The 13,838-nt window shown below is 48.4% G+C and overlaps 1 protein-coding gene across 6 annotated transcripts in view; it reads left to right on the plus strand.

The window, feature by feature from the left end:
* The window catches only part of PALLD (palladin, cytoskeletal associated protein), a 272,833-nt gene that overhangs the window by 154,460 nt on the left and 104,535 nt on the right, over positions 1 to 13,838 (plus strand). The gene's annotated exons all lie outside the window — the stretch shown is intronic.

Consider the following 13,838-nt stretch of genomic DNA (forward strand, 5'->3'; position numbering starts at 1 on the left):
GGACCTGGGCACGAACCCGTGTCCCCTGCATCGGCAGGCGGACCCTCAACCACTGCGCCACCAGGGAAGCCCTGTAGTTTAATTTTTTAATTTAAGAGTTTAAGAATTAGTTTAAGAGTTTAGACCGTCTGGAATTTGTGTTGTAATATAGTGTGAGCTGTGGAGTGGCATTTGTGTTCTCCTGCAGTTTATTGAATAATCCTTACTTATTGATTTGAAATGGCACATTTATCATTCCGTGAAGGATGCGTGCTTGGGGATGTTTCTGAGTTTCTCTTCTCTTCCTTGGACCTCTCTGTCCACACTTGAGCCAGTATCACACCGTTTCGATTATTGTACCTTTAAAATCTGTTTGAATCCGTGAGTACAGATGTAACAACACACGTGCATTCCTTCTTCTCTACTGTTTGTTCTCAGATAAACTTTCGCATACATGTGTCAATTTCAGAAAAGAATTCCATTGCGATTTTGAGATATTGATTTCAAATTAAACATTGATCTTGTGGAGAATGGACAGCTTTAGGTCACTGAATCTTCCCATCACAAAGATGACTGTCCCGCCACTCCTTTTCCTAACTCCCCTCAGTAACGTCTTCTCATCGTCATCATGTAGACCTTGCATCTTTATTTCATGTTCTTGCGACCACCAGACCTGTCATTTCCATCAACTACTGGCATCGAAGCTACAGGAACGACCCCAAGCTCTGGCGCCCACCAGCCCCAGGGCTCAGAGCAGCTGTCTTTACAGCCGACCTAACCTCCACTTCCTCCAGCATGCTGTGACCCCCCCCCCCCGCAAGACCCCACGGGACGTCCTACCCAGGGGTGCCTCTCCAGGACAGTCCTTTCTCAAAATGACCCCTTTTGATTCTCCCAGCACCACCGTACGTCAGGCTCCAGTTTCCCCTTTGGGACCCTTGTAGGTTTTAAGCTAAGGGTAGATTGTCTGATTGAAAGAATTCCTCTGGAGATTGTTCTAAGCTCCTAGACACCAAACTGTCAACAATGATGCCTCTGGACAGTAGGATCGGGATACTTTATACGTCTCCCTGCTGTTTTGTTTCATTTTTCTCCAAATAGTTGTTGCTTTTATAACATAAAGTCTTTTCCTAGCACCTTCACCCTCCCAAGATGCAATCTGTTTTAAAGGAGGAACTAATCAAATGAGTGCCGAGTTCAGCGATGCTTATCTTCTGGGATTAAGGAATCTTCAGAAATTTGATGACAGCTGTGGATCCTTTCCCCTGAAAATGCACACATGCACATGATACAGTTTTGTTGACAATTTCAAGGAAGGGGGCTCCGTGAAGCTGGCGGGTTGAGGTGCTTTTAGCTTCCTTGTCACACCTCATGTCACCTCACAGAGCAAAGGCCTCTGTGCAGGACCTGACCCCCAAAGTCACCACACTCCTGTTGTAGGATAAATATTTCTTCACCAACAGGGTTGCTGAAAAAAATACACAAATAAAATAAGAGTAATTGCACATGGTACCCAAGGAGTTGAGGAGAACTGTTGGAACTGACCTAGGAATATTGCCAAGTGGAAGGAAGCTGTCCGCACTCAGCAGCTTCCCCGCCCCCTGCCCCCATTTCTGAGTCTCTCTTCTGAGTGGCAACCTCTGCTTCCCGTCACTGGCCCAAAATTTGGGTCTCCTCCAGGCCAACCTAAGTCGTCTCTACACCAAGAAGTTTCCTTGCCCTTCAACTCAAACCTCCCGGTCATCAGCTTTCCCACAAACGTAACCCAAACAGAAGAGGACGGTAAACCCTTATATTCCTGGCCTCTGGGGACAGGGTTTACAGTGCTATCACAGTCGAGGGCTTCTCTTCCAAAATGTGTCTGTGTTCAAGTGTGTGTTCTCAGCAGAAAAAAAAAAATGCATTTCATCTTATTCTTCTAAACTTGATCCTGGGGGCGCTGTTTTAAACGCACATATTAGTTCTGGAATATGGGCGTATAATTTACAGGTAAATGAGTATACCGAACGGAGACCAGTGCTTTCGCGACATGCTGGCTCAGTGATCTAACTCCACCTTGCTGCCCCCTCTCACCCACCCCATCCTGTGCGGCCAGAAGGGCAGGGCGTGTGCTGTGAGGCTGCCCAGGCCACACTCCTGACCCCCAGTCCCCTGCGTGAGAGATTAGTGAACCGTTCCCTGAAGATCAGGGTCCCTGTCTGTAAAAAGCAAGTAGCAAAGCACTTGTGTCACGGGGTTGTCAAAGGGTTGACACCGAGATGCGTTCAGTCCCACGAGGATGCAATGACCTTCTCCATCCCCCATCCCCCCCCCCATCGGCGGGCCTTGCTCTGCTGTTCTGTTCTTCCCCCCGTGCTGGGCCAAATTCCAGAAGACCCCAGAGCTTTCTAGTAGCTTTCGGATGGTTTTCTCCTCTCGTTACTCTCCAGAGTACTGAGGATCCTGTCTCTTAGAGCCTGTCCCAAGCAAGGCCGTCCTGCCTGGGCCCCTGCAGGGGGAGTAGGGGTGGGGGTGGCCTGCTCCCTTGGGCTCTCCTCCCCCCTCCCCACTTTCCTCTGGATGGGGTGGTCCCCCTCCTCTGGGCCCCTCCACCCAGTCGCCTTCTCAGGGGGCCTCCTTCACGAGTGGGGTTCTTTTCCTAGAGACTCAGGCAGGCTCTCTTCCCTCCCAGGCCAGGCTAGGCCAGTGGTCGGCAGCCTGGATCCCAGGGCACTTTCTCCAGCTCTCCCCTCCCCAGGGCGGAGTCTGAGGACACCCACACCCTCACCCCTCACCTCTCACCTCTCACCCCTCACTCCTCAGCCCTCACCCATCACCCCTCACCGTCACCCCTCACCCCTCACCCCTGAACCGTCACCCCTCACCCTCACCCCTCACCCACACCCTCACCCCTCACTCTCACCCCTCACCCTCACCCCTCACCCTTCACCTCTCACCCCACACCCTCAACTGTCACCCCTCACCCCTCATCCACACCCTCACCCCTCAGTGGCCTTAGGCCTTACTCCTTCCTCAGCTGGAGGGGTAATCGAGGCAAGGGAGACAGAGCTGGTTTCTGTGTCCTGTTCTGGTCTCTGGCCTGGCGGGTCAGCACTTTCCTGCAGGTGTGCGGCATCCCTGGCGTTGATTTTATTGTCCAGAGCCAGAGAGGCCTCAGTCAAAACTGAGGCTGAGGGATTTGCCATTAACAACCTGTAACAAACGTGAAGGCGTGTGACCCCACGTTCAGCATATAGTAAATGCTCAGTAAACTCGGCTGTCCGGCCCATCAGTAGCAGAAGTCAGTTTTTCTTAGGGGCTCCTAAGGCCCCTACAGAGCGTTCTCATCAGTTGAGAAGTAGAGTCCGCAGGAGTGTTCTTTAGAACCACTAGTTATTGGGAAATCAACGTAAAGGCTCTCAAGTGGCAATTTTTAAATCAAAGCGTAGGAAAATCGAGAATGCGTGTCTCAAAATGGGTATTGTTTCGTGAAATGTTTGCTTTAAAATTAATAAGTACACATGGTGTGTGTGTGTATGTTGAGATTAAAAATGTGTTTATTGGGCCTTCCCTAACGGTCCAGTGGTTAGGACTCCACGCTTCCATTGTGCGCTGGTCAGGGAACTAAGATCCTACAAGCCGCGCGGAGTGCCAAGAAAAAAGTATTTATTACTGCTTACAGTCAAAAAAGCTGGAAGCGGCCAGGCTACAGCGCAGCGTCTGAGGCTTCCCTCCTCGACAATTCACAAGGGAGTGGATGTGGAGTCAGCGAAAGAAGCATGCGCGCGGTGAATCCCAGGGGCGCACGGCACCGTTCCCCTGCTCTCCGCAGGGGATGCAGGACATCTCCAGACACTGACTGGGCTGTTCCCTGCCTTCCCCTAAGTGATTCTCAGGAATGAGCGTTGTGGGCCCAGGCGTGTGAGGAACAGGGCCCAAGCCCTGCGTGGCCGAGGGTTCCTCGCGAGCTAGCAGGGGGGGCGTCGCCGGGTGACGGCTCATGGCTGCCGTCAGGTTGGCTGCTTTGTTTGTCCCGTGAGGGCTTTGGAAGGAGTTAACTGATGTCGCTGCATTAGCACGTGATAATCAAGACACACGCGAGGCCAGACGGTAATCCATCCGCCCGGGGTCTGAGCCGTAGCCTCTGCTCATAAGTATCTGTGGAGTGAGTGGGGGTTACATCCGCGAGATGGAAATTACTGGTGGCGGACGGGTTTTCAAATGGCTTATCTCCTGTCTATTTTTTTTTATTGCGTTTCGCTTTATTTTATTTTTGAACTTTTAATTTTATATGGGAGTATAGTTGATTAACGGTGTTGTGTTAGTTTCAGGTGTACAGCAAAGTGATTCAGTTATACGTATACATGTATCTTCTTCAGATTCTTTTCCCATTTAGGTTGTTATACAATATTGACCAGAGTTGCCTGTGCTGTAAAGTAGCAATGTGACGTTTGAAGAGAAGTTTCAAAACAACCATATTGCTGGGGATGAGATCACAGAATTTCTCGTAACAATGCAGTTTGACCAAGTCAAGGGGACCTCCTCTCACCTTTCGGTGGTGACAGTAAATTTGTGGCAGAAACCGTGGTTTACTTTCCCTGTCGTAGAACGCAAGGGGCAAAGTCCACTTGTTCTGCAGGAGCGTTTTCTAGTGGACATGATTGTGGGCACCTGGCCTGTTCTCTAAAAGCCAGGGCATCACTTCAAGGAGAAAACTCTACTTCCCAAGGAACTCACTAAGATAAGTTGGGGTTATCTTTACTTTGCTTACAAAAACATAACTCAGTACAGTACGTATTGTACACAGTCAGCTTGCTTGTGGTTTTGATCTGGTCAAATCTGTGAAGATTTTTAGCATTTTCATCTCTCCGAAAAATTGCTTGGCTTGAAGAAGACACAGTTGGATTAGCAAAGAAAAAAGAACGAATCAAATGACTTTCAGATATTTTTGAAGGAACGTGTGCTCGTTTTGAAATCCCTGTATCTACACCACACTGATCCTGACTTTGATTCTAACCTTCTTTACCAAATACTATGGAGCAAAATTTGTGACTCATCCAAAAACTTTATACCTTTAGACCACCAGACAACCAAACGGGACAAACAGAGCTACTCATCTGTCCGTTCATCTTCAGCCTTTGCAGGAAGTTGTTTAATTCCTAATATAGTTTATCAGATCACCCTGAATTATGTTACTTTGAGATAACTTCGTGACCAAGGAAATTTTAGGCATTTTCGCTTTGGAAAAGAGCAGGTGCCTTAAGGAAGAGAAAGCAGAGGTGTGAGAACTGGCTGTTGTCTCAGCTTTACCCTGAAGAGAGAGCTAGGAAGGAGTGGCAGATACAGACAGACTGGCCGGTTTCCATGGTGAGGTGAACCACTCCTCATGTTAGCTCACAACCAGACCAAGGTCACAGTCGAACACACAGCCAGATTCCAGATGTAGCTGCCATCAGATTTGTGTCTCGTTGCTGTTGTTTGACAGCTGTATTCCACACGCTTCCCACCCCCCAGCCACAGAGCACAGCCCCTACATGTTAATCCCACAGTCAGTAAATCCCTCATGGAATTTTGCAACACGTTGAGTTAGACAAGGAACTTTCCCTCTGATCCCAATCCGGCTATTTTTCTTGAGTTCAGTGTTATAAAATCAGAACCAAAGACACTTTGGTTAAGGGTGCAAGTTCAGACTTGTCCACTACATCTTCATGAAACGGCTGCCTGGTCACCTGCTTTGTCACAACCCTAGTAGAGCCGAGGTCAAGGTGATGTGTGGGCCATGTTCCAGAACAATCTCTATTATTAATAGATTTTGATAGTAGACTTCTAAATGTGTCCTTCCCCTGACAGGGAACCTTTATTTACCTAAACACTCCCCCGTGTAAAAGGTAAGGCGGCTAATTGCTCAACTCCTCTGAATCAAGATGCCATTAGAAGAAATTTAAATTATACTTAGAGGAATAAAAGCTTAAAAATGAAGGTTTTCTCTTTTAGAGAGTCGGTTTCGAACTTAAAAATTTGCAATGCCATTTTCTGAAGTAAGTAATACAGTAAGATTCATTCATTTTTTATAAGAATATTAGAAGCAAAAGCTTCTTAGCTTAGAACTAAGGCACATGTTAAAATTTCTGTGTTGTTTCTATTACAATATCTCCCTTAGATTTGCAGAAACTGAAAAGCACAAAGAGGAAATTATAAATATCCTATAACCTAATATCTCTAGAGGTGATCGCTGTTAACTTTTTAACTGCATAAATATATGTATTTTAAGGGTAGGACCATACTATGTGTAGTGATTTTTTCCTGCTCAATCACATATAGCAAATATCTGCTGAAATGTTTTAAAGTTTTTAAAAGTGTATATATTCTGACCTATTTGCTGTGACTATAGTACTTAACTAACTCCATGCTGTTCATTGTTCAGACTTGAAGTAAACTGGCCCATTTGTTAAAGGGTGAGGGAAATCACAGTTGGTTCCTTGTGCAACTAAATTGTTCAGCAAAAAATCAGAAGGAAGAAAAAGAACCATTATTCCTTGCTTACACCAGGGTAGTTGATTGAAAGATAACCAGAGCCTCTTAACATCAAAAAAATGTCTAACACAAACGTGTAAATCACGCTACATACTCACCTTGAACCTATAGGCAAATTGCTCATCTCTTGGGCTCCCCCATCTTTTATTCAGAGGATGGATTTGGCAATAGTGTTTGGAATTCAAGGAAGATGGAGCACACTGTAATTCAGTGTAGTTCCCTGTGCTTCTTAAGTAGCCAGCATTTTGGGTCTATGGAAAAAGCACATGTGAAATCATTGAAAACCTGCATGTCTGTTTGATGGATTCCTGAAAGAACATATGTAAATAAATTTTGGTATATCTGATGCTATTTTCCTATTAAATGACTCTAGTAATTTAATCTTAAAACATTCTATTATTTTCCCCCCAAGGCACAAAATTTTAAACATACATTCCCCACAGGTAGCTACTATAACTGCTTCCATGAATTTTCAAGCATTTGTGTAGCCTGTGCATGAGTGTGAGTCACACACATATGCACCCTTGGGAACATTTCCCTGCATGGAGCCTCTGACATATGTATTCTTACTTCCCAAGGGAATTATAGATCCACACTCTGCTGTCCCTGAACAAGATGCTCTGTTTGCCTCTTATCGGAGGTAGGCTGTGCATCTGCAGTAAAACAGGACAGTATAAAACCTTCCCTCTGAAGGTTCCTCTCTTTATAAATAATACTTGTTCACTTGTGTGCTTCCAGTTTTTAAACGAATTTCTTCCTTGCACCATATACAAAAATTAATTCCAGATGGATTAAGCAGGACATAAAAGGAAAAGTTTGATACATTTAAGCCCATTCAAATAAAAAACTCCTGATCATCAAAAGACACCATGAAGATAGTAAAAAGACAAGCCACAGAGTGGAGAATATTTTCAACTCATACAGACAGCGCTGGACCACTACCTGAATACACAAGTTACAAAATAAACAATGCCTGCAAAGAAATAAAGAGCTCACAAATCAGTACGAAGACGGCAGTGAGGCAAATAAGAAAGAAAGAAAGAAAAAAAAAGGTGAAAGACCTGAACAGCCACTTCACCAAAGAAGGAATTCAAATCGCCAATAAACTAGAAAAGTTACTCAGCCTCATTGGTAATGAGGAAAATATGAATTAAAACAACAGAGAGATACCTTCCCTTCCCACCTGATTGGCAAAAAATGAAAAAGTCCCACAAATCCAAGTTCTGGCAAGGATTGAAGTGACAGGCTATTTCATACTCTGCTGGTGGGAGTAGAAATTGTAAAAACCACGTGGTAAAGACCTTTGCATCATTCGATAGGCCCGATGTTACACACACCCTGTGACCTAGAATCCACTCTTAGGGGCACGTACAGGACACAAGAGGCCTGTTCACAACAGCCCCAAACTGGAAACATCTCAGAAGCGCGTCAACAGTAGAGCAGACCCGGAAACTGGGGTAGGGTCATCCAGTGACGTATTATTCGGCAGTTAAGATAAATGAACCAGGGATTTCCCTGGTAGTTCCAGTGGATAAGGCTCCACGCTTCCAATAAAATAAATGAACCATAGCCCAGCACGACCTGGACGCATCTTACAAACATAATGCAAAACAGAAGAAGCCAGAGAAAAAGACCACATACAGGATGATTCCCCTTCAGTACAGCTAAAGGGGGCGAAGTGGACTGTTGAGAGGGGCATCCGGAGATTACTCCACCTCTGAGGACAACAGAGCATGAAGGACGTCACACGGGTCAGGCTGAAGAGGGCCCGGGGTCACGCCTGCAGGGCCTGTCCTGCTCTGGCTTGACCTGGGCATTGATTACAGGCATTGGTTACATTTGCTTTGTCTTTATTAAGCTGTAAGTGTTTTTTTAAAAAACATACAGATAGAAAAATTGTTTAAGAATTACTTGCAAGACAGAAGGAGAGAGCCACCCCCACAGCTCCCAGATGAGGTCGGCTGCACGGAGAATTCCCACCCCGGCGAGACACCCCGCTCCCCAGCAAGCCCTCTGCTGACGCCAGGAACCCCACCCCCCACCCCCAGCTGTGAAATGGGTCCATGTGAGCAGATGAAGACTCTCCTTCTAGGAGAGGGCAGGTGCAGCACAGGTGGGATCTGGGTGGTGCCCAGTGCTGCCTTTTTCTGGCCGATTTGTAAGTGTTTTAACTGCAAAAGAAGCTGAGTAATCTGGCTGAGTGGGCATCAGCCAGCAACATCAGCACAAAACCTTTATTCCCTCTGTCCGCTCACCGTTTAGGGCGTGTTTGATGGCTTACAAAAGTGGGGAGTCCTACTGGGAATCCCTAAGCATGGGAAGACTCCTGCCTCACTCACCTGTGTAGTAAGTACTACCTGGTCCTAATTCTAGATTCTCAGAGAACAAGCAACACAAACCAACAAAAAGTACTCAACAGTGAGGCTCTGCAGGAAGAACCGATCGACCCAAGAAACCGCTCTCTGGCTCCCCCGGAAATACCAGCTTCTTTACACCGGCTGGAAATTGTTCCAGAGATTTTTTAGTTTTTCTTTATGAACCTGTTACGGTTGTGATTGGGGAGGTTCATAGATCAGCTTCAGGACCGGCTTGTTCAGGGAGAGGAGGGGAAGCCCTCTGCTGACCTTGGCCTCATGGTGGGGGGAGCCCTCCGCTAACTTGGCCTCGTTGTGGGGGGAGCCCTCCGCTAACCTTGGCCTCGTGGGGGGCCTCGGCACAGGATGGACGGCCACGGGGGGCTGGGGCCCCTGTCTGGAGCTGTCTTCCTGAGCCGAAGGGCTCCTGGGACGGCTGTCCGGGCACGTCTCTGCTGGTGAAGTGCTGCCATCTTTTCCATTTAGAGTATCGAACTGTTACCGTCATGAACGGGCTTGGCTTCTTAATGATGACTCACCGTGTCTGGGACCATGTGTGTCAGTGACACACCTATGGCTCCTGAGGACCGTGCCGCAGACAGCCCCGGGGAGAAAAGTCATCCGTGCAGATCTGATTATTCTGATGAAAGTCAGGAAGGAAGTATGTCACTTCTAAAGCAGAAATAACGCGCCATACTTCACAGCCCAGAGGTGAAGTACCTGGGACATTTCCACTTGTATTTGTCCAGAAGTTGGTGTAACCCAGAAACTAGCTGGTTTACCTCCGGCCTGGTACTGTCCGGACACAAGCGGAGGGCCCACAAATACATGCTTTTCAGAACAGTATTCAGAATCTGAAGACCGTTATGTCTCAGTTTAGAGTAAGGTTAAAAGCTTCTGCGGTAGTGAAGACCCTTTTGTGAGATTCCATAGCTCTGGTCGTGTGGGTACTTCCAGTTCATGGTGAAGACAAATGTGGACTCGGAGCCACATAACTGGGTCCTCACTTTAAGCTATGGGGCAGCCGTGGTTAAACAGTCACAGTGCGTGTCTCCAGCGGCTGCCGCCGCCCTCTTACTGAAGAAGCGTATTGCTTAGTTTGCCATAGGCTGTTATCAGGTAAATATTATATTTTACGGTCCACAGCATCAAACTTGTGTGTGTCCTAAGAGGAACGGCTCTTTTTGTGGCAAGAGTCCTGTATGCAGGGCAAAGAGAGGCAGGTGTGTATTTTCTCTGTGAAGGAAAGCCACCAGGACTTCTCCCTTTGTCTGAAGAGGTTCCCGAGTGGAAGCCCCAACCAAATGCTCGAGGCGGGGCTGAGCCCGCCGCGCTGTGCATGCAGGGTCAGCACTGGGGCCGCACGCAGCCCTGGTGCGTCAGGCCCTGGCGCCCTTCCCTCCAGCGGGGAGAAGATGCAGGAGAGCTCGAAGCTCCGGGAGCAGAGCACGGGAACGGTTTGGAAGGAAGCAAGGCTGAGAGCGGGAAAAGTGGAACTATTTAGGGAATTTTGATCTCGCGTCCTGGGCCCCAAGCCTCAGCCCAGTGCTGGGACTTGCCCAGATCCCCTTGGGCTCCTGCTAGAGCTCATTCCCTGCTCTTGAGTGTGCAGGGCTCTTGCACAACCTCATGCCTCTAGGCACGGTCTTCCCACAAGCGGGGATGCTCGCCGCCAACCACCCACACACTCCTCCTGACTCGTCCTCGGGGCAGCTCGAAAGGGGCCTTGTGACCCGGGAAGCTGCCCCCTGCCACCCGGTCACACGTCCTCGCTGTGGCCTCGCTTGCTTTAGCTCAGGGGAAGTCATGGCCGTTGGTGCCTTATAATTACAGGTCCTCGTTTATCTCTGATTCCCTGTTGGAATGTGAGATCTTGGGAGTCAGGGAATTGGGTCTCCTTGATTGTATTTGCAGCTCTTGCATCTGGCCCAGCGACCAGCACAGCGTCATAGATGCTCACTCATGTTAGCTGTGTATCCTTAGAGACAGACCCAGTCACCTATCATTTTTAAAGGCAGAATCGGGCTGCTAGTCACTGATTGCCGTCTGCTTCTAACAGAGTAAAAATTTTATGCAAATCCAGAAGCAAAATGAGGAAAAGATAATGTTTCCAGGAGCAGAGGGAGGGAAGGAGCTTCAAAGAGGGGAAAACAAATGAACCAGAGTCAGATGTTAAAAAGTGAGCAAGGGGCTTCCCTGGTGGCGCAGTGGTTGAGAGTCCGCCTGCCGATGCAGGGGACACGGGTCCATGTCCTGGTCCGGGAAGATCCCACATGCCGCGGAGCGGCTGGGCCCGTGAGCCATGGCCGCTGGGCCTGTGCGTCCAGAGCCTGTGCTCCACAACGGGAGAGGCCACAACAGTGAGAGGCCCGCGTACCGAAAAAAAAAAAAAAAAAGTGAGCAAGGACTTCACAAGGGGCAGTGAGGAGACTGAAGGCTTCAGTAGTGAGATTTGGGGGCCAGTGAAAAGCTTGAATACCAAATGTTACTTTGCGCTTTCAGAGTCTGAGGGCCACAGAGACCGTTCAGCCTGGGGAGTGATGTTTCGATTGAACCAGATTCAGCAAACGCTCGTTGGTTTCGATTGTATAGAAAGTACCGGGCCAGGTGTGTGACACATTCAGAGGTCTTTTTTCGAAGAGAAGCTTTAGATTCTCAAGAGCTTACAGTCCAGTGAGGAAAACAGAGCATTCTGTAATGTGACATGCGCACACTGTACTGCGGCACATCCGTGAGAACGTAGGAGAAAATACATCAATTCCTTCTGGGCAGATCTGAGTGGACTTCATGGAGGTGGTGTCATTTTGAGCCGGGCTTTGAAAGTTGAGTAGGTGCATGAGAGGAGACACATCCAGATGAGTTTCCAGATGAAAATCCTCAGCCTATCTTTACAATTTGCACTGGGGAGCAACTAAGGGCTTTGAACAAGGAAATTTTTAAAAATGTGCCTCATTTCTTTAAACATGATATTATTTTTATATACCCTGTATCTAATACGTCCAGTATTGGAAGGGTCTATAGGTCTGTTTCTTCTGTTATTTCTGCTGCTTCTTGCTCATGATACCTTGTTTCCATGCGTCCTATGCGATTTTATTTACTTGCTTACTTTTTTTTTTTTTTTTTTTTTACTGTAAACCACTGGTATTCCTTGGAAGTTTGTTCCTGAGAATTCCTGGAGGCCTGGGATGAAGGTGGCTTCTTCCAGAGAGGGTCTGCTCCGCCAGGTGTCTAAAGAAATCACCATTCTGGGGCTGTTTTAAACTGCATTCAAGGCCTGGGGGTTATTTTGTTTTCCTTTTTTTTAATCATCCTGATGGTGGCAATCTGGGTTGTAAATCTGCACAAAAGGTCAGTTGTGGTTTCACCTTCTCTGGACTGATTTTCTCCCCTGCTCTCCTGAAACCAAGGTAACTTCCTTTGCAAGGACCCAGCAGCACACATGGGTGGACGGCTTTAATGTCTGGTCCACACTGGGGGCCTTAGGGGGAGGGGTCTCAGCTTTCCAGGGAAGGGTCTATGATCTCCTCACCTTAAGCCAGCGTGGGGTTTCTTCTTCTGTCTCTCGTTTTTATGAGGCCATGAAAACTGAAGCTCATTCTCTAGCTTCTGGAAAGTTCCCTCAGGGTGAAGCAGCTTTCAGAGCTCTGCTCTCCACTCTGTGGTCCCACCTTTATAAATCCTTAACTCTTGACAGTGTTTCAGTGTGTTAGAAAATGATGTTTATAATTCATCATTTTTTAATTGTTTTCACTGAAGGATCGAGATACCTAGCCAGCCCTCTTACATGAAACAGAAGTTCTAGAATAAGATTTGTGTTTTAGGAAACTAGCTACATAGAGGGGGTGTTGGAGGGAAAAGTTAGGAAGCAGCTGTAATAGTACCAAGGGCAAGTGATGGAAATGTGAACCAGGGCGCTTGGAGTGGAATCCAGGGAAGGATAAGTTCCATTTGGGGCTTGTGCTCCAGGTGCTGGTCAGTGTGTCATAATAGGGGGTTGGAAAGAAGTTTCTGGAACTGAGAAGAGATGCATTCTAGTCTCCCCCTGCACACATGGGGTGTGAGAAATACCCCAGGGGTAGCCGGTAGACGAGAAGACAGGAGACAGACACTTGAGAAGTGCCTACAGGTTAGGGTCAGACGCAGGAACAAGGGCTGTTAGTGGACAAAACCAAGCAGGAGTGGCCAGGGCAGTGGGAGAGACCCGGAAGAGCAGTGTGGTCCACCAGCCTCCGGGGAGGCCAGGGCTGGGCCCAGGGGGCTGGGGACTGAGCAGTGTTAGAAAGAGGCTCTGGGGTTTGGTGCTCCAGTGACCACTAAGGGCCTGCTCAGGCTGGTGTGAGCACAGTGCAAGGGGACGAAGCAAGACTGGGGAGGGTGGGAAGGGAAGAGAAGAGGAGAACACGAAGACAGTGAGGCTGGAGGCTCAGCTCCTGCAGCATTTGGTGATGGAACGGGGAAAATGCCACCTCAGTGGTGGGGGAAGGTCACTGGAAGGTGGTCTGAGGACAAAAGGCGTTTGTCCGGGGCCCGTTGACCAGAGGAGGAGATTTGGGGGTTGGAAGTTCAGGAGAGCAAAAGTACGGCCGTGGGCTGTGGGCCTGGGAGGAGCCTGGAAGGAGCGGAGTCTTGAACACACGTTGGGCTTGGGTAGTATTTCAGGCGGATGGAAGCACTTCCCCTCCCAAGTCAGAGGTGGAGGACGGGAAGGCTGAGCGACCACAGGTCAGACCACAGACGTCTCGGGACGGAGAGGTGGTGAGAGACGGGGAGAGAGCTGGGGGCTGGAGCAGATTGGGAAAGGGCAGCAACCTTTATTGCAGGGACCCTTGTAAGGAACCAGCTCTGTCTCCCTCCCCCAAAAGTAAGAGCAATGGAAAGAGACAGACACACCCAGATCTGGGACTCCGTGAATATGGAAAGTCACGTGGCCGCCCAGCACGTGCTGCAGGTGCCTCTCGGGTCTCCTGCCCCACCTCCCCGGGTCCCACAGCC

The sequence above is a fragment of the Tursiops truncatus genome, chromosome 6, assembly GCF_011762595.2.
Source record: "Tursiops truncatus isolate mTurTru1 chromosome 6, mTurTru1.mat.Y, whole genome shotgun sequence".
Classification (NCBI taxonomy): domain Eukaryota; kingdom Metazoa; phylum Chordata; class Mammalia; order Artiodactyla; family Delphinidae; genus Tursiops; species Tursiops truncatus.